This window comes from Carlito syrichta, unplaced genomic scaffold (genome assembly GCF_000164805.1).
Source record: "Carlito syrichta isolate Samal-C Ts95f unplaced genomic scaffold, Tarsius_syrichta-2.0.1 Scaffold303672, whole genome shotgun sequence".
Taxonomy (NCBI): domain Eukaryota; kingdom Metazoa; phylum Chordata; class Mammalia; order Primates; family Tarsiidae; genus Carlito; species Carlito syrichta.
Genome location: NW_007247768.1, coordinates 339826 through 360215, shown reverse-complemented (window position 1 = coordinate 360215; position 20390 = coordinate 339826).

The window sequence follows — 20390 nt, the reverse complement described above, 5'->3', positions numbered from 1 at the left end:
GAACATTGGGGTCTGGTGATGTGATGTGTAAAGATGAAGATTGGCAAGAGAAAGCACCAGGGAGAAGATGCAAGGGACCAGAGCTGAATCGTGCAAATTAAGTGGGCCTTGGAATTAACTGAAGAGCCACTTACTTTCGTCCAACCCCCCCATAGCTTCCCTTGGGAGACTGAGAGATGAAGATGCAGTGAGGCTTTGCTCTTCCTTCCCTAATGATATTTACTTTCACTCAAGTGGTGTAGATCCCTATAATACCCGTGCTCAGAGAAGCCAGTCTCTGATTGCTCAGCATGAAGTGAGTACTGCAGAGGGAAGACACCTCAGCCCTCTCCAGAGAACAGAGAGAGATCAGGCGAGTTCCTATCCCCAGGACATTTGCTTGGCAATTTGCGTTACAATGTGCCCATGACCCTTCCTGGTGTGCCTGGACTGCCAGGTCAGTACAGCTGCATGATGTCTGATTGAAACTGGGTGAGAGGCAAATTCTTTGGGAGAGTTGGTGGGGGAGACCTGGGGCCCAGTTAAATCCAGATGGATCTTGACTCTGCCCCACAAAGACTCCAGCCAGTAGTTTTCCAGTGAGGTCTACCCAAACAGGTCTAGCTGGAGGAGGTGTCAACAGGGAAGAAGAAATGAGACTTTATGTTGTAGGTGAGGAGCCTGTATACACAGTCTGCAATGGGACAAGCAGTGTACTTTTTTTTTTTTTAACTTTAAAAAATTTTAAATTCAAGTGGTACACATGTTTGTCTACTACACGGACATATTGTATAGTGGTGGGGATTGAGTCTCAGGTGTCAGTGCTTGAGTTGTCAAAAAGTCACGTTTTCTCTGTGCCTGGGCCTTGCAGTCACACCAAACCACAGATGCTCCAGGAATAGATAGGCCCAGTGTAAAGCTCCCCTGGTAACTTGTGAGAATCAGAGTGGGAAGCAGCCAGACCCAGGAGCAAGGTGCTGGGTACTGAGAGAATTTCTAGAGATTCTCTGGAACCAACTTCTGTGTCCCCTTCAGCCATCCCCTGACAATTTTTGCTTACTCTTTCTTTCCTTTTTCTCTTGTCTTATGCTCTACCATTGTCTATTTTCTTTTTTTCCTTCTGTTTTCTGCCTCTGTTTCCTAATGACATCCTCTTCTTTCACTCCTTCTCTTCTTTTTCTTTTATCTTCCGACCTCTCTTCTCAGGACCACAGCTCAAGTGCCAGGACGCAAAGATGAACAAGACCAGACCCCACTACGGAGGTTCTCCGCCTGTGGGAGAGACAGGGAAGGAAGCAAATAGCCCTGACATAGTGCAAGATGCCATCAAGGCATGTGCCCCAGTGTTGTTTGGAGGAGGGAAAGACTCATTCTACTTTGGGGATTCAGGGACAGCTTCCCAGAGGGCGTGATATAGTAGTTCTCTGAGACAAGAAAAAACCGAAAGCCCTTCCCCTTACAAGGAACCTCAAGTGCTAAGTCGTGAAGATGTGATTCCGGTGTCTTGTTGGAGGCCTGGTCAGTGTAGCTGAAGCACAGGTGTGTTGAGACAGGACAAGAACAGATGCCACCTGATTCTACAGGGCGTGTGCCTGGGCAGAGGAACTTGGCTTATCTCTTGTAGACCATGGGGATTCTTGATAGGTTTTCAAGAGGAAAAGGACAAGACGGCTTTCTTCCTCTTCCTTCTTGTGCTCCTCTAGTTCTTCTCTGCATCAGCTGGCTGCATGTCTGCCTTCCTTCTCTTCTTCCCCTCCATGTCTTCTCCCTGAGCCTCCACCACTGCCTACTCACAGCTATGCTCTCCTCCAGCCAAACTCACCCCTGGAATAAAGGCCATCTGTGTGCACAGATCCAGTTTGGAGGCTACAACGTCCTTGACACAGCAACAGACACCTGCCTCTCTCTGCCCCCAAGTCGTCTCCTCCTGTCTTTCTTGGTGTCTTTGCTCATTTCCCTCAGTTCTTCTGTCAGTCACTTTCTGCTCTGGGCTGAACAGAAGCCCACACTCTCCTGCACAGCCTTGGGGACACAGAAACAGGGTCACAGTGGCCTGCACCTTTCAGACTTTTAGACCAGCTTCTTAAGAACTAACCTCTCCATCTGGTGATCTTAGTCTTTAAAGGTTGAAAGATACCTTAGAGGTAACGTTAATATTTATGCTCATAGTCATATCATTACCACTATTAAGACTGACACCAATAGTTATACTAGTACCAACTCTAAGAGCAAGCTTTATGTAGTGTCTTTCAGGGTAAAAATATCCCATTCACTGGCAATACTTTATTCAAAACCCACAACCAAGTCAATAAATGTTTGCAGAACACCTATTCTGTACCAGAATCGAGTGAGGCTTTACAGACGTGCTGATTCCTTTAATACTCATAAAAACTTCATTAGAGACACATTTTTTTTTTAGCTGGAGTCTCACTCTGTCGCCCAGGCTGGAGTGCAGGGTGGCACGCTCCCGGCCACCCCCGCATCGACTTGCTGGGCTCCGGCGATCCTTCCATAGAGACACACATTTATTATTTTCATTTTACACATGAAAAAACTGATGCTCAAAGAGGTCAAATAACTTAGCCAAACTTACACAGTAAGTTTAGGAAGAACCTGGTTTTAAGCTAAGTTTTCTGACTTTAGGGCCAGGGATCTCTCTACTGCACTAACAATAATGAGTATTTTCACTATCCACACTTTACCGATGATGGAAATGACAATCCTAGAGATTTATAAAATTCTAACTCTCTCGTGATACAGGTAAATCAAGTGGGTCCAATGGGCTTTCTGGTATGAGTCATAAAACTAACACCCAAATAACATTCCACAATAACATCATGGCTGATTCCTTCTCACATCCATTGGATGGTCTTCTGCTCCTCCCTCTGACCACCCTGCCATCCCAAATCAGTATCAAGGGACATTGGTGAGGAAAGTCAAGGTCACTGGGGCAGTGTAGTGGGGAAGGAGCCTTTGGGTCCATCTGTCACTGTGACAGTCCCATATGTCTATTCATCAAAAGCAATTCCCCCCTTCCTCTCAACCCAGAGCAGCTCATTATTCCACCCAATATTGTTGCCTGAGGAGCCAGGGCCCAGACTCTCTCAAGCTAGTGACTGACGGCCTGGTGGAGCAGCTGGTGTCAAAGTGCAGCCCCAGGTCCCTGAGGCACCTCACAGCAGAAGGTGTAGACTGACCTGCCATTGTCCTGAGACAGAGACCGATCCTTTTCTGAATAGATACCGCTGGGGGTGGGACCTGTCTGCCTGACCAGCTTGTTGGTGGGGCTTGCTCAGAAAGCCCAGCTCCCCAGGGTTTCCACATGTGTGAGGCTAAACAGATCCTGCCACCAGGAGCCTACAGTGGAAGCAGGAGAGGAGGAGGGAGAAGTGGAAGGACTATTTCCATTATGCAGAGCATTGCTTACTTGGTGATTAGGAAGAATAAGGGATATTTATTTAAGAAAAACCTAATGTTTTCATGATGGTATGGTATTGTTAGAAGAACACAAGAGGCTGTGTGTTATGGTTAAAAACACTGCTTTTGGTGTTAGACTTGGTGGTATGGCCTTGGGCAAGTTCTGTGACCTTTCTGACCTTCGTTTTCCTTAACTATAGGGTAGGGATGATGATAAAGTCCCTCTCAAAGGGCTGTTGAAACGGTAAAACAAGATAAAGCAAAGCAAGTGCTTGACCCCATGCTCAGAGCATTGCAAGTTTCAGGGAGTGACTGATGGAGACTAAGGTGTTGGAATCAGAAGAGCCTGTTTCACATTCCAGTTCTGTCCTTATACCAAGTGTCACCTTAGACAAGTAATGTGCTTCCTCCAGTGTCATCTGTAAGATGGGATGATTTGCATTTCCCTAAGGAGGATGTTGTAAGCACCATGGGAGATAAACTCTGTAAACGGCCTAGCACACAGTAGGAGCTTAATAAGTGGTCGTCATTATTAGATGTCAGCAGAAGTAAGAGTTAGATTAACCTCAGTCCTGGCAGAAAATGAAATACTGTTAGATGTGAATGTCCTTCTGGAAATTAATTTCTTTTTACTTATCATGGCTATTACTTTAATGAAAATGAAATGTCTTACTTAAAGGCAAATGATTAGTTCTGCTAATAGAAAGGTAAAAAGAATCTTAATCTATGAACTTTATATTGTCCTTTCTGGTTAAGATATTGGTGGGGATTTGCACATTGCTGGGAAGTTGAGTGTGTTCCTTAGTGAGTTCTCTTTTCACAGCTTCCTAAACAGGTTTCCCATTCGTCCACTTCTGAGTCTGGAGGGGTGGGGCTGGGAAGAATCTCTGTCCTGCATCACTCCCTTAAAGCATGAGTAGCAGACAACCCTTTAATCTTGCCAGAAATATTTGAAAATTTTAAAATAGGACTTTATTATGCCCACTTCCACTCTCATCTTCTTTAATCCATTCTCCATACTGCAGTCAAAGTGATCTTTTAGAAACACAAGACTCATCATTTCTCTCCCCTGCTTAAAACTCTTTAATGACTTTCCATTGCTCTTAGGATAATGTCCAAATTCCTTATCAAGGTTTACAAGTTCCTCAATTATTATGCCTGCCTAGGCCTGCAGCACTATCTCCTCCCCTTTACCCTAGCCCAGCCCTTCTCCCACTTTATTATTTCTCTTTCTGGAATATTCCAGAATCCTTCCAACTTCAGGAGTTTCCACACAGAGTTCTCTTTGATTAGAATGTTCTCCACTTAGCTAACACCTATTCATTCTTCAAATCTCAACTTTAAATGTTCTTCCTTGGGGAGACCTTTCCCATTTCCTGATGCTGGCTTTTTGCTGCTGTAACATCAGAATGGGCCAGCTATTTCCCCAGCTCTAAGAATATAAAAATGTGTAAATAGCATCTCTCTCTTGAGAAGCTTTACAGACCATGTGGTAGGTTGAGAGTATGATGGCTTCGGTACTCCCTTTCTATATCCATGCCCTTGGCATGTGTCTTTGCAGCTACGCCCTTCAAGAAACAGGGTCTAGTTTTCTCCCCCCTGATTTTGAGCTGGCCCCATGTTTGCTTTGGCTAATAGAATGCAGCTGAATTAATGTGCCAGTTCTGAGTCTAGACTTCAGGAGACTGTACATTTTCATGAGTTTTCTAGGAATTCTGCCAATTGCTGAGTGAATAAACCCAGACCAACCTGCCAGGAGAGAGACCATGATGTCCAATCAACCCTAATATCCTAGTCAACATCCATCTAACCCCTAGAAGCAGAGTGGCCTAGTACACTGGTATCTGACTGCAGGTACATTACTGAACCTAACTGGGACCAGAAGACTCATCCAGCAGAGCCTAGTCCAAATAACCAACCCACAGAATAACGAACTAAGTCAATAATTACTATGTTAAGCCATTGAGTTCTGTAGTAGTTTGTTAACCAATGTAGTCCTTTTGTGAGGTAGGGCAAAGTAAACATATGAACAGACAAGTGTATGCTGAGTCTGCCAAGAGTGGATGATAGACATAAAATTACAAAGGAATAAAAGATCATTGAGGATTGAAGTTATTCACAGAGGAGGTGATTAATTGATGTGCATTATTATTGTTGTATGCTTCCTTAAAATATGAAATGTATATCAAAATTACTTTGTATTTTCTGCAATACGCTATGTAGCATAGTGTAAGCTGTGGCATTCAATCCAAAAACTTTAGAAAGGGCAGAAACTGTATTTATTCTGTTCACTTTTGTACCCCCAGCACATGAACAGTGCCTGGAACACAGGAGGAGCTCAGTAAATGCTTAGAAATGAATAAATAATTGACTGAGTTCGTGAATTAAAAATACATATGTATTAGCATCATTTGCATTTATCCTTTCCACATTGGCTTTTTCAGCTCTGCCCATTCAAGACCACTCCCTTTAATTCAGATCAGTGTCTTTCTGCTTCTGGAAACCTTCCTTGCTTTGTATCCCCCCATAAGCTCTAGTGCTTACCTTGTGTTACTCATTTGATATCTGTCATACAGTTAGTAATCTCATAAAGTTTCTTCTTCCTCTTTTTTTTTTTTTGAGTCAGAGTCTCACTCTGTTGCCCAGGCTGGAATACAGTAGCCTTGACCTGCTGGGCTCAGGCTATCCTTCCGCCTCAACCTCCCAAGTAACTGGAACTACAGGTGTGTGCCACCGTCTCACTCTGTTGCCCAGGCTGGAATACAGTAGCCTTGACCTGCTGGGCTCAGGCTATCCTTCTGCCTCAACCTCCCAAGTAGCTGGAACTACAGGTGTGTGCCACCATACCTGGCTAATTTTTTGATTTAATGTAGAGACGAAGTCTCACCAAGTTGCCCGGGCTGGTCTCGAACCGTTGGGCTCAGGCAATCCTCTCACCTCCACCTCCCAAAGTGCTGGGATTATAGGCGTGAGCCACTGCGCCCGACTGAAGTTTCTTATTTTAAGCATCACCCAAACAAAGTTCCTAGAAGAAAAACAAAAAGGCTTTTTCTGCATGGTTCACAGCAAGGACAAACCTAGATACATAGTAGATGCTCAAAATGCATTTGCTGGGTGAGTATATGAGTGCATGATCCACTGGGAAGGCTGGTTTGCTTTGAAGGCCCCGTGCCATTAAAAGCAGTTACTTTTTAAAAAGTGCTTACTGTATGCCAGATACTGAACTAAGCACTTTGCATGGGTTATGGCATGTAATCCTCATGGCAGCATGTCAGGTGGGTGCCAGCCTGACCTCTACAGCTAGTAAATGAGGGTGCAGACATTCAAATCTAGCCTACAGGTATTCTCAGTCTCCCAGAAATATGAAAGTTGCAGCAACAACTGGACCACCCCAATTGGGGAAACAACAAAAGATGAGATGTGTCTCCTTCATGATAATAAATGAAGCGTATTTCAAGAGAAAATCAGTTCACCTGGCTACTAGCAGGCTGTAATTACTTCACATGCATTTGTTTTGTTTATCCCAAAAGGCCGTAATCATCTATATGTCATAGTTACTACATATTACCACACGTCAGACATTGTGCTAAACATTTGACATCAATAGTTCCTCTGATCTGCCCAACAACCCTAACTAAGCGTTGGTATTCTTATTCTTATTTCTATCGTACAGATGGGAAACGGAGGAACAGAGAGGTTGAGTAAATTTTCAGAGTCACATCACCAGTGGATTTAATGCTTCTATCCAAATCCCAGTCTCTCCTCTTCAAAAATGTGTCCTTTTAAGGACTAACCCATGAGATTTCAAAATTAGTGTGAACAAGGATCTCATGAGGAGCTGCTTAAATGCAGATTCCCCGGACCCCACCTCCAGGGATTCTCTAGTTGCTGTGTGTGTTGGTGTCTAGGTTCTACCTTATGGAACTCAGCTGCAGTTGACCTATGGACTGTGCTCCATTGCACCGACTACACTCCCCACTGTAAGGAACTTGAAGTAAAGCTTTCCAGAGGCTGTTTCAACATGCTGGCAGCACCCCAGAGGTAGCTTGCTCTATAGTCTACCATCACGACCAGCATTTCAAATGACCATAGTTTTGTCTTAGTTAAGGAATATCTCTATATATATATACATAGATACATAGATAGATAGATAGATAGATAGATAGATAGATAGATAGATAGATAGATAGATAGATAGATATACATTTTTGGTGGGGGATGACAAGGTCTCGCTATGTTACCCAGACTGGTCTCAAACTCCCGGGCTCAAGCAGTCCTCCTGCCTCAGCCTCCCAAAGTACTGGGATTACAGGCATGAGCCACCGCATCCGGGCTGGGACTTCTGTTCCAAAGTCTCTTTGCTCTCCTATATTGGGTAGCCTGACTGAAAACCTTGAAAACCCTTTCATCCTTGCCCCATAAGGTGTAGCCTAATCTAAATATCCAGCTTCACGCTTCCATCTTCCTGGCTTCCATGCTGTTCCCCACCCCCTCTGTGAAGCAGCCACTCAGGCAAAAAGCATTCTCAACGCTCAGAGCCAAAAAGCAAGCATGTAAATCTTCGCAACGTCTTAACTTCTTCCCTGAAAGAATTACCCCTTGGTTCTTGAGAAGGGTATTAGTGGGAAATTTACACATTTGCCCTAGAATTTCCTTTTGTTCTTCTCCAGAAAGTAGAAAGGATATTTGCAAGATTTCTATAGAAAAGTCTATCCTTTTGTTAATTCAGTTGAATTCAAGCAAGAGTTTAACTACCTTGCTTGCCCCAAGGGACATTGTCATCGAATTTTGGAAAAGTCCTGCCTGCTCTATTACAAGGCTACTTTTCCCATCCTTGCCTGTGTATCCTCCGGGGACCAGCGAAATGGGTGGCTCATTCCCTGAGGGGGATTTCTGAATGCCTCTTTCAATATTAATGTGATGCCTGGCAGACGCAATGTGGAGCAGTGCAGGCTTGTTACATGGCACAGAGCAGGCCATGACTTCCTGCAAATAACAGATACGAGGTGCAGTGTGAAGTCAAGCTAACACCAAAGTAGGGGCGTGTGTTTACCAGAATGTGTGAGGCCACTGCCCCTCTGAAGAGCACGGTCTTAACAGCAAATGATTGTACTCAAGTCGTGAGCGGTGAGACAGCCTTGGACACATAGAGACAGTGAGATGTGTATACGATAGTGGTACAGTGGTATAAAAACAGTGTTTTTGGTTTAGTGATATTCAAGTAATTCAATTTCTTCTCTTTTTTTGAGTCAGGATCTCACTCAGGATGGAGTGCAGTGGCAAATCACAGCCCACCACAGTGTCAACCTCCTGGGCTGAGGCGATCCTCCCACCTCAGCCTCCCCAGTAGCTGGGACTACAGGTATGCACGCACAGCTAATTTTTTCATGTTTTATAGAGATGAGATCTTGCTATGTCGCCTAGGCTGTTCTCAAACTCCTGGTCTCAAGCAATTCTCCCACCTCGGCCTCCCAAAGTGCTGGGATTACAAGTGTGAGCCACCGTGCCCACCTCTTCAATATCTTTAAATAGACCTATGCCACCATAAACTCCCATATCTAGAATGCCAAGGATGGAGAGCTAATGGACTAGATTCAGAGTTCTGTGACCAATCACTTATCTATTCATTCATAAATATTTATTTCACCTCTATGACGTAACAGTCACCACTAAAAACTAAGGCAAAGCATGTGAGTAAACCAGAGATCCCCCCCTTAAGGAACTTGCAATCTGGTGAAGGAGACAGAGAAGTTTTAATGCCATGTGTTAAATGCTGGTTTTAAAATGTACACAGTGTACTATGATAGCTCGAAAGAGAGGAAAGGTCTCAGCCCACATGGAAGGCGGGGGAAGGAGGGAAGAGGTCAGGGGAAGGTTTCTAAAAGGGTCACTGGAAATGACATTCAGAGGCTAAGGGTATTTGGAGAGGAGGTGGGAAGACAAACCAGGAGGCAGAGAAAGGATTAATGGCTTCATCTTCTCCAGTTGTCAGTCAATCCTTGCCAGTTGTCCAGGTTTTACCACCTGTCAACGCAAACTTAATTGAGAGAAATCTCTCATCAAGAGGTTAATTGTGACACAGATTCCCATATCCGGGGGAAAAAATCCATCACCTGTGCAGACTGCTTCTTTCTTGGCATCTGGAACAGTCTCCTGTCTGGTAGCAAAATGCAGATATTTGCAATCGGGTTATTTCCAGTCCCCAGTTTCTTCCTGAGCTTCTTATCTTTCCATGAATATCCTCATTCTATATTTAAAATCTCTTGGCATTCTTGTCCAAATGGACTGAGGCTGTCTCCATCTCTCTTAGACCCCTGTTTCCCTGCCACCCCAACCTTGACTTGAAGGTGTTCTCAAGGACAAAAGCAGGGCAGAACTCTCAACTCAGAAACTCACTGGGACCTCCTGCTCCCTGGACCTCCTGTCATTCTGTGTTTCTCCAATGTCAATGTCTTTCTCTCAATCCACCACTTTGACCACCGCCCCACTCTCCTTTGGGATTCTTCCAGCCTGTGGCTTCCCTCCATATGTCCTCCCTTTTCCCGCCCAGCTTCCTTCCTCCTCCCCTCCCTGACCCTGTTCCTGTTTGCTCTGCCCCTGTTTTTCAGATGACATGTTTTCTTGTGTCCCTTGGCTTTTGAGATTCCACAGGGAAAGGGTCAGGCTTCCCAGTGCCTGAGGAAAGTATGAGCAGAGTTAGTGTCTAGATGATTCCACACTTAACATGGGTCTTCTTTCCATGTTTTTAAAGTGTAAATGTGTGAAGAAATTCATGAAGTGATCAACAAGAAGGAGGTAAGTCAAGGTACTAGCAAATTACATGGAAATATATGAAAAACAGCCTGACCCTGGAATCTTGAGCCACACAAGTAAGATCTGCTATTTGATTTCCTGAGATCACAGCAGTGGATGTTAATCCTCAGTGGTTAGTGTAGGCAGCTCTTGTCTTCGTCATTATCATGTAAAACCTACTAGAGTTCTGAGGAAATAAGTCCCAGAATCCAAAAGAAGACCCATGTACGGTCCTGCAGAGCAACCTGGGCAGCCACACTGTGGCTCACTTGAGAGTGGGGTGTTTAAGACAGAGCAGGCCGGGCACAGTGGCTCAAGCTTGTAATCCCATCACTTTGGAAGGCAGAGGCAAGAGGATTGCCTGAATCCAGGGGTTTGAGACTAGCCTGAACAACATGGCGAGACCTTGTCTCTACAATAAATGAAAAAATCAGCTGGGCTTGGTGGTACATGCCTGTGGTTCCAGCTGCTTGGAAGGCTGAGGCGGAAGGATCACCTGAGCTCCGCAGGTCGAGGCTGCAGTGGCTGTGAGCGTGCCACTGCACTCCAACCTGGGTAACAGAGTGAGACTCTGACTCAAAAAAAAAAAAAACACACACACACAGCAGGGACCATATTCAGGGGCAGTCACTGGGAAATGAAATTGCTAAGTCTAGTCTAGGTTGTATGTGACTTCAGGACATCCCAAAAAATGAGGGAGTATTTTCACTGAGGCCGCAAATCGTGTTGACAGTCTCAGACTGTTGGTAATTATAAGTAGGGCATGACCGGGCTCAGTGGCTCAAGCCTGTCATCCCACTGTAATCCCAGTACTTTGGAAGGCCAAGGAGAGAGGATTGCTTGAGTCCACAGGTTTGAGACCAGCCTGGGCAACCTGGTGAGACCTCATCTCTATAATAAATCAAAAAATAAGCCAGGCATAGTAGTGTGCACCTGTAGTTCTAGCTACTTGGAAGGCTGAGGTGAAAGGATCACTGGAGCCCAGCCCAGCAGGTCAATGCTGGGGTGACCATGAGTCTCACTCCACCCTGGGTGAAGGAGTGAGACGCCAACTCAATAATTAAATAAATAAATAAATAAATAAATAAAAGTAGGGCATGCTGGGTAGGAAGCTTCAAGGACTATCTGTGTAGAAGCATAAGCTATGGAGTCAGACATACCTGTGTTCCCATCTAGTTCAGCACCTACAAGCTGTGAAACCTCAGACTGGTTACTTAACTCTTCTGAACCCTCAGTTTCTTCCCATGAAGATGGGACCATAAAGCCTGCCCCACAGCATTGCGATGTTGCCTGTGAAGCCTCTGGAACAATACCTGGACATACCTGGCTATTCAGTGGCACTTAGTCTAGCCTTGTAGTCAGACCCAGGTGAAGCATTAGAAAAGGGGTAAGGTCATTGCCAGGCCATTTCGGCCATTGTCTAACTAGACTCTGGTGTGGCCACGTGCTCTTTGAGCTATGGCTGTCACCTGTTTCCTGACTCTGGTCCCCTTCCCTGCCTTGGGGAGGTAAATCTCCTCTTTCGTTCTCTCACTTTCTAATTTACTTTCTAAATAAACTATATTTTCTAATCCCCCCCCCCACAAAAAAGAGTAAGTCTCTGGGAACTGGGAGTTGAATTTTTCTTTGATTTCAACATATTTACCAACTGACTACTATGCATTAGACCTATGCTAGTGCCAGGGACACAAAGACCAAGATGGCATGAGCCCTTTCTCGGGAAGCTCTCAGAGATGGCGGAGGATGAGACATGGGCACAGAGTGGCAGTACCATGTGTTTGCACCATTAAGAGATGTGTGCAAACTTCTCTTAATGATTAGGAGCTTGGGGACTGAGGAGGGGGTCCGGGAAGGCATTGTGGAGAAAGTAACAATAGAGCTGGGCTGAAGCCCCCAGGGAAGAGCTGCTATCACCCCAATTGTCTGCCTTGTGAATGTGGAACAGCAAGGGGACAGGCCAACAGTGGCAGGGCGGAGATGACCTAGCCTTACTGCCCCAGGAAATAATGTCATCTTCCTTAAGGCAAGCTCACACAATTAAGACCCCTGACTTGCAGCTATTTCACACCTTATCTCTCATTGACAGCCCATTGGCAGGCCTTTCCATTGAGATAAATACAGTAAGAGAGGGTAATTCGATTGACTAATTTCTCAGCCAAGGGAGCTCTCTCGGCCTCCAGTTTCCCTATCGTCTTTGTGTCCAATTTGCTTTAGCAGTGAAGGTTGCAGGGCAAGTAGAATCAAGGGAAGGAAATGGAGTGGAGCGTGGACTCAGATCTGGAAGGGGACGGGAGTGGCATATCCTGAACTCAGCCCAGTCTGAGCAAATGGTGACTTTCCTATTAACTCCCACCTCTATCAATCCATCTATTGACTACTTTACCCAATAGTTTTAAGATATTTTCTGTCTCAGCACTTCGGAAGGCGGAGGTGAGAGGATTACTGAGCCCAAGTGTTCGAGATCAGGCTGGGCAGCATGGTGAGACCTTATCTCTACAACAATTAAAAAAAAATTAGCTGGGCATCGTGGCACGCACCTGTAGTTCCAGCTACTCAGAAGGCTGAGGAGGAAGGATTGCCTGAGTCCAGCAGGTCCAGGCTGCCACTGTGCTCCAGCCTGGGCAACAGAGTGAGACTCCAATTCAAAAAAAAAAAAATACATTTTCTGCCTTACATTTAGTGGGCATCCATGGTCTTCAACTTTAGTTTTCCCAGGAAAACCTAAAGTGTGACCCTGATCAGATCATTTCTTCCTCTTTGGGTCTCAGTTTCTCCACTCTTAAGATGGAAAGTGTAGGTGACAATGGTATATCTGGATTGTCTTGCTCTAATGTCTAGCTCTAACATGGATTTGAATTTCTGAGAGCTGCAGGTCTCAGGGGACGTAGATCCCAAAGGGAAGGCTGGAGAGTGGAGAGAGAGGAGGCACAGTTCAGGGGAAAGTGTCACTAGGGCAGCCACTGAGCAACACTGCATTTACTGCAGCTTGAGCTGAATTCTTTTGTAGGAGTCCTGTTCTCCGTGTTGCACCAAGTGGTTTCATGGCAACCCTGGGAGCAGTAGCATTTTCTCGAGGTCATAGGGTGCTGCATCTGACACAGCCAGGACCTGACCCTTCTTACTCATATCTGTGTTCCAGCACCTGGCCTTATGCTTGGTCCACATCTTCAATTCATTGATGTTTATTCTGCTGCCTGATCTGAGCACCCAGACCTCCTGGGAGGTCAGAGAGAAATGTTGAATAGGGATGGAGGACAATTCAGTCCTGTCTCCTGGATGTCCCTATAATAACTCATCTTACCCGTTATGGTTGATTCTTACCAGTTTTTCGCTCAGTTGTTAAACATATTTCCAGTCCTGTGGCTTCCTGCCTTTCCTATTATATACTGACCCCCTCCCCCACCTTTTTCTTGGCTTGGAGTGGAGTCCCTTCTCCCTCCACACACCACCCTCTGCCTTCTCTTCAGCAATGGCTGGGTGGAGGAGAGGATGCCCAGTGTGAGCTAATGTGTTAGTATTTGCCTTCAGCTATTTTCATGCTTCCTAAGTTCAGGCAGGTCAGGCTCCAAAACTGTAGAAGCTGTTGAGTGATAGACAAATCTATTCAGAAGGTGAGATACAAAAGTCAGCACGGGTCAGTCTCTCCTGATTGTCACCATTTGCTTCCAGGAAGGAGAATCCTCTTCTCTGAGCTAGGAAATAGAGGGATAAAAATTCTCTCTTCTTTACCCCAAGGAGGAATACAATTGGCCAAAGCTCTTAATTTGGGGTACTTGAATCCAAGGTGACAACTCTGTCCCGACAGCAGTGGTGACCAGGGACCCTCTCATTTGGAGAGTCCCTAACCTCTTTTACACTGAAGTAACTTTTGGTAAAATTTCACATAAAATATACATCAGACTACATTCTTGAAAGGCAGCCGGGTATAGTAAAAAGAGCACTGAATTTGAAGATATAAATTTAACTTCTGGCTCTGTGACTTCTTAACTCTGAATCTCCATCTTATCTGTCAAATCAAAATATCAATCTTCAAGTTATTGTGAAGATTAAAGGGGAGTATTCATTTATTATTTGAACAGACATTTATTAAGTACTGTTTTTATAAACCAGGATAAATAACTCATCCTACCTCAATAGCTAAACCTCTAAATCTCAGTGGTGCAACATGACAAAAGTCTAAAATGTTGATGTTGGTTGGTTGGAGTCATTCTCCATTTGGTGACTCAGGGACCCAGGCTTCCTCCACCTGTAGTGGACCCGTAGCATCACATATGCGCCAAGGCTGCTCTAACAAGGGAAGAGAGAGACAGGTAAGGTTCACTGTTTCTTTTATGCTTTGGACCAAAAAAGGACATATCATTTCTCTTTGTGTTTCTATTTGCCAAAACTTAATCATATGCTTCCAATGTAGCTCTAGGGGAGGCTGCGAAGTGTTTCTCTGTTTTAGCACCGTAAGAGGGATCGGTGTAGAAAATAAACAGCACTGTCCCTACCATAAGCATCTTTTGTGTGTCAGGAATTGTTCTGGATGATGAACACAGAGCTGAACAAGACAAAGTCAGTGTCCTCAAGGAACACACAGTCCAGAGGTGAATGTGTAAACATGATTAACTCTCAGGATGATTCAATTCCCCTTTTAATTCTCTAACTTTGCCACTGTTTCCTCTTATAAACCGTCATTATATTCTAAATGTTCTGTGTTCTTAAAACCATATTTCATGCTTGCTGGTTTCATGTGAGTCATTCCCAGCTCCCAGCATGTCCCTGGGGTGTGGACTACGACTTGGTTACCTGTCAGACACATGGCAGGGCTGCCTTCCCCCCAGATACTTGTTGAATTTGAGTTTTATGTTTGTATTTCTTTGTTTCCTTCCTTCAATTATAGTTCCCTTCTCCCTTTGCCCACGGCTTTGCCAACTCTCCCCCTCTCCCACCACCTTCCCAGAACAGACTGCCACAGACTAAAAGAGGGGATAGCTAAGATAGCTAGTTTCTCAACCCAGCCCCTTGTCTGATGTCTCAGACCTTGCTATGATCCCCAGAAGAAGAGAGATGAATCCTTTCTCTCTCCTTCTCTCCCAGCCAGACTCTCCTCTGGGACAAAACATGAACTGACCCCTGGGAGAACTGCCTGGGCTTTGGGGAAAAGGCGACTGTCCACAGAGTTGACCGGCAGGGACAGGAGAAGCTGGAAGTAAGCAAGTCAAAAGGTGATGATGACAGACACAAACAGAGACTTTGGTCACCCCAGGGAATTGTTTGAAGCCATCTTTTCCTCCGAGGCTGCCTCAGACAGCCCTTCTGCAGTCTTCACGTCCCAGGGTGGAGGTGAGCAGTGCCCCCCATGGCTGGTCATGCTCCCTTCCTCTCTGATGGAGCTTGGTCCCAGCCAGGGCTCAATGCTCTCATCGTCCCAGCAGCTAGGTCCTGCCATGTTGGTGAACAATAACAGATTCAGCCTCCCGTGTTCATCATTACCCCGCACCTTTAATCAGGAGTGTTATCCACAGCTCCTGCCCAGGCCTCATTTAGATTTCTTGTTTGTAGCAATAATACCCTTTTAATATGCTAAATGAGCGAGCAAATGAGCCTTCCCCCACTTGCGAGGTTTTTAAAAACATCCCTTCTTTAGTGGATGAAGGTCATTCTTTTGGCAGATTAATACTTAACTAGGAGGCCCTGTTTATTGTCTGGGGTCACTTCAGCGGCTGTCACAGCATATTAAGAGCGCAGGATTGCCCGTGCCAGAACAATGCAGCTAGGTGGGAGACGCGGGAGGAGCGGCCCGGTGCCCGACTCCCTTCCCTGGCTCTCATTTAAACGCCGTGGCCGTTATTAATACTTTAATTTGTAGTGCATTAATGAATTCTATTCCCCATTATGTGTTGAGCAAATGGGCCTTCAACAGGCTCTGTGCAACCCAAGTGAGTCCTGGCTGTGGGTTAGGCAGAAGCACTAATGGCATTAGCAGGGCAGGGAGTGGGTGTTCTTGCAGAGGGACAGGGGCAGGGGGAGGCGACGAGGACACTGGCTCTCCACCACTCAGCAACAGAGATGAAGAGTGGACAGAGAGAATCCCAATGACTGGCGTTGTCTGAAACCTCGGTGCCCCCGTGCCAGCTCTATCTTTCAACTTTCCAGATAGGGGAACCAGTTTTCCCCATTCCTGCTTAAGCGTGTTCTTCATCTGTAGAACGGAGATAGTGATGGCGCCTACCTGGGCATGCATATTAAAGGAGTTAATAGAGAGAGATGGCTTAGGGCTCAAGAAAACACTTAGTAAGTGCTAGTTATCGTTGCTGTTCTCTGACCAAACCTCCCCCTGCTCCTGCACTGCTGGGATAAGCCAGAGAGAATAGCTCCCTCCCTTTCCGTCAGCCAGCTCTGCACTTGCTCTATAAGCGTTTTCTCCACCTCCCAAGGCACTTGTTAGATGCTTGGCTTTTCTTTTCCAGCAGATCCCCCTGAGGGAGGGACTATGTCATTATCATTTTTACCCTCCCAACCCCCCCAGTGCTCAACACTCACTTTATTGTACAAACAATTGGTGAAATGAACCATGTCCATCTAGGCTGTCCTCTCTCTGTTTCAGGACCTCAGGCTTCCTCCAGTCCCCAGGAGATGGTAAGCTGAGGTTACAAAGCTCTCCTTGGTGTGTCTACTTCTCACCCATCCTGAGTCCTTGCCTCAAGCCTTTCTGTTCCAGGAAGCCTTCCTGGATTACTCCAGCCCACTCTTTCCTCCTCTGAACTCCCTTTTGGTTTCCCTAGTCACTCAGTGGTATCTACCTGGCCGTGTTCTTCTCTATAAGCCCAAAGGTAGGTATCAGGGCTTATATTTTACTCATGGGGTGCCTTGTACAAAATCCTTCAAAAGTGGGCTGATTGTAGCATAGAAAGATGCCTGCCCCCCTGGGACCTGTGCTTATTTTAGATTGCATGAAACGTGAGGGCAGGGATTGCATATCATACTTCGTGTGTTTCCCATTTTAACCCTCTGCCAACACTTGGTTCCATTCTCAAGACAAAATAACAGCCACTACTTACAAGGCTCACACTAGGTCAGGTACCATGTTGGGCATTTTACCTGTATTATCTCATCTCGTCTTTACAATAAGGCTTAGGTATGTAGGTGCTACTATTCCCCTTTTACAGATGACAAATTGTAGCTCTTAATTGTTCTAACTTTACTTCCTCATTTAGTAAGGTATGTAAGTACTATTATTCCCATTTTACAGATGACAAATTATAACTCTTAACTTTTTCAACTTTACTTCTTCACTCAGTAAATAAGTTTCCCAGAATCTCAAAAGAAACCTTGTCCATAGACTGAATGTTTGTTATCCCCCCAAATTCACATGTTGACATCTTAACCTCCAACCTGATGGTGTTAAGAGTTAGGACCTTTGGGAATTGATGAGGTCATGAGAGTAGAGCCCTTATGAAAGAGAACCATGGCCTTATAAGAAGAGACACAAGAGAGCTTCCACTCTCTCTGCTCTCTGCCAACGTGAAGACAAAACAAGATGGCAGCCATCTGCAAAACAGGAGTACCCTCACCAGACAGAATCTGCCAACACTTTGATCTTGGGTTTTCCAGCCTTTAGATCTATGAGAAAAAAATTAATTCTTGCTTGTGCCACCTAGTCAAAGATTTTTTAAGTTATAGCAACAGTCCCAGCTAAGACAAATCTTAAAGGTCATTTAGAACAAATGTTTGTGTTTTCAGTTGGGGTACCTCAGACTCAGAGAGATTTAGGATTGTCCACATTAATTCAGCTAATCTGTAACTCAGCCAGTCTTCTAAGCCACATGATTTCCTTCTTTCACTGTACCCTGAAGGGGCATATCATTTGACTGAGCAGGTCACTCTGCTGGAGTAAACGGACCCAGTTGGAAGCGGGGACTGATGCTGGGCCCTGGATGAATGGGTCACGGCTCCAAGGCTAACCCCGCCTGCCTTGGGGCCATGAACAGCTAGCTAAGTCAGGCTCTGGTCAGCATTGCTCTGCTCTCTGGACTCCCTGGGAGATGATCTCCCTTGAAAACCTTTACATGGCTTTAGCTCAATTCAGCAAGTACCTATCAAGTCCTTGCTCTGAAAAGAAAAGGTCCTAGCCAAAAAACAGAGACCCCTATCCCAGCCTTATCTCAGAAACCAGCCCTTGGTGAGTCCTCACCTGTGAATTCCTGACCTGTACCATGAAGCAGCTGACCCTGTGAGATCTGATACTTTAAGTGGAGGCCAGTGTGTCTTCCTGATCACGCTGTTTCCAGCCCATTTGTGCCTGCAGGCCACTGCCAAGGTCACTCAGAGCTCCTCTCCTAAACCTCTAGCACATACTTCTTCTCCATTCTTTCAGTGTCTTCTCAGGATCCAGGGTTCAGTTATTTGAGAAAGAGACAAACACTTCCTGACGTGTTCTTACTCCTGATGCATTAAACACCCACCCAGACCTCTAGCCGGCAGGAAACAATGAGGTTTGCTCTTCTACCAATGTGGAAATTTTGTTAGACTCACACTTTGCTTTCAGTGGCTCCCAGCAAACAACTTCCTCTGTCCTCTGCCACCAGCCCACACAGCCCAGAAAGTCGCATTGTTTGTACTGGCAGAGATGTAATGGGTCTGAAACCCAGCGAATCAGAAACCAAAAGACAAAAGATGAGACAGTGATAGACTGGGCTCTGCAGAGGGAATGGGCTCTCTGGCCAACTCGCTGTCTTGCTCTTCCCTAGTGCACCAGCCTGAGATCACCCAACCAGTTCTGGCCTCTGTACTCTCAGGGTGCTTGCTGAGCCTTTCCCCTTGGAACATATGCCAGATGTTTGTGTGGGTATATATGTGTGTGTGTGGTGGGGACACAAGTGAGTGTAAGAATGTGTGAGTTGCATGTTTAAGGAGAATGGGAGTATCTGTATGAATGAGTCCATATGAATATTATATGTGTAGGTGAGTAAATGTGTGTTTGCCTGAATGGAGGTCACTTGTATGTGTTTATTATTGACAGATACAGAAAAATTGCGGGCATTTGAATATGTGCATAAGGAACACACCTCGAGTGTCACACGAGTGCTTGAAAGTATTTGAACACTGTGATGTATGCATGGACATATTTGAGAATTTTGGGTTTGTGTGTGAATAGGTGTGGGTGCATATGTTTAAGTGAGTTGGGATTATATGGGGGTGGCGTGTCTATGAATGAGAATGTTATAATTGGACTATTACTTTTGTTTGTAAGTGTGGGGTTCTGTGAGTCTGAGGGTGTCCATGAGTTGTGAGTTCATGGACATGCTTGTGTAATGCAGCCATGTGTGTTATATATCGAGAGTATATATGAATGACTTGTAAAGATGGACAGATACAAGTGCCGTGATTCTGTGCATGAGTGAGGGTGTATGTTCACGCGTAGAGGGGTTCAGGGGCCCTCTACGCATGAATAAATGAATAGGTGAGTGGTTCGATATATAGAAAATAACCCGAGGATTGGGTATGTGTATGAATCTGAAAATTTATGAAGTGGAGTGCTAGAACCAGCTTCTACTGGCCTATGACAGCTGTTTGTTAAAGTTAAGGATTTTTGAAAGCTGATTGTTAAACTCAGCCATTATTAAAAATTACCTTGTATATACTTGCAATTAAATCAATTATATGAAAATAAAGAGAATACCATACCTCATCCCCTCTCATTGTTTTACATGTTCCTCTTATCTATGATTTGAGGTTGTTCCCTCTGTTGTATCTGCGTGGTGGAAATACCACACAATGATGTGTTCTTGCTCATTTCTTCCTAACTTTGCGTTCAGTGACATTGTATTGGTAATTGGAAATTGGCCATGCTAGGAGTATTTACATCACGGAAATTAGTATACGCTATTAATGGAGGTCTTTTTTTTTCCTGGAAGTCTGGTTACTAAACATCTACCAGCACACAAGTGTATATGGGTGCTTTTTATGTGTAGATGAGTAGGTAGGTATTTTTGAGGTGGGATTTAAAATTGTGTTTGTGAATTGTTGTTGGATAAGTGCTTATAAATATAATGAATGAACGTGTATATGCTATGTAAGTGCATATTCTAGGTAAGTCAGGGTAATTGTTCACCTAAAGATTCATGGATCTTTAAGGTGTCCAGGGATAGAATTTAGAGAGTTCATGAACCTGAAAGAGGGAAAAGATTTCATCTTTATTTTCACTAACTTCTAAT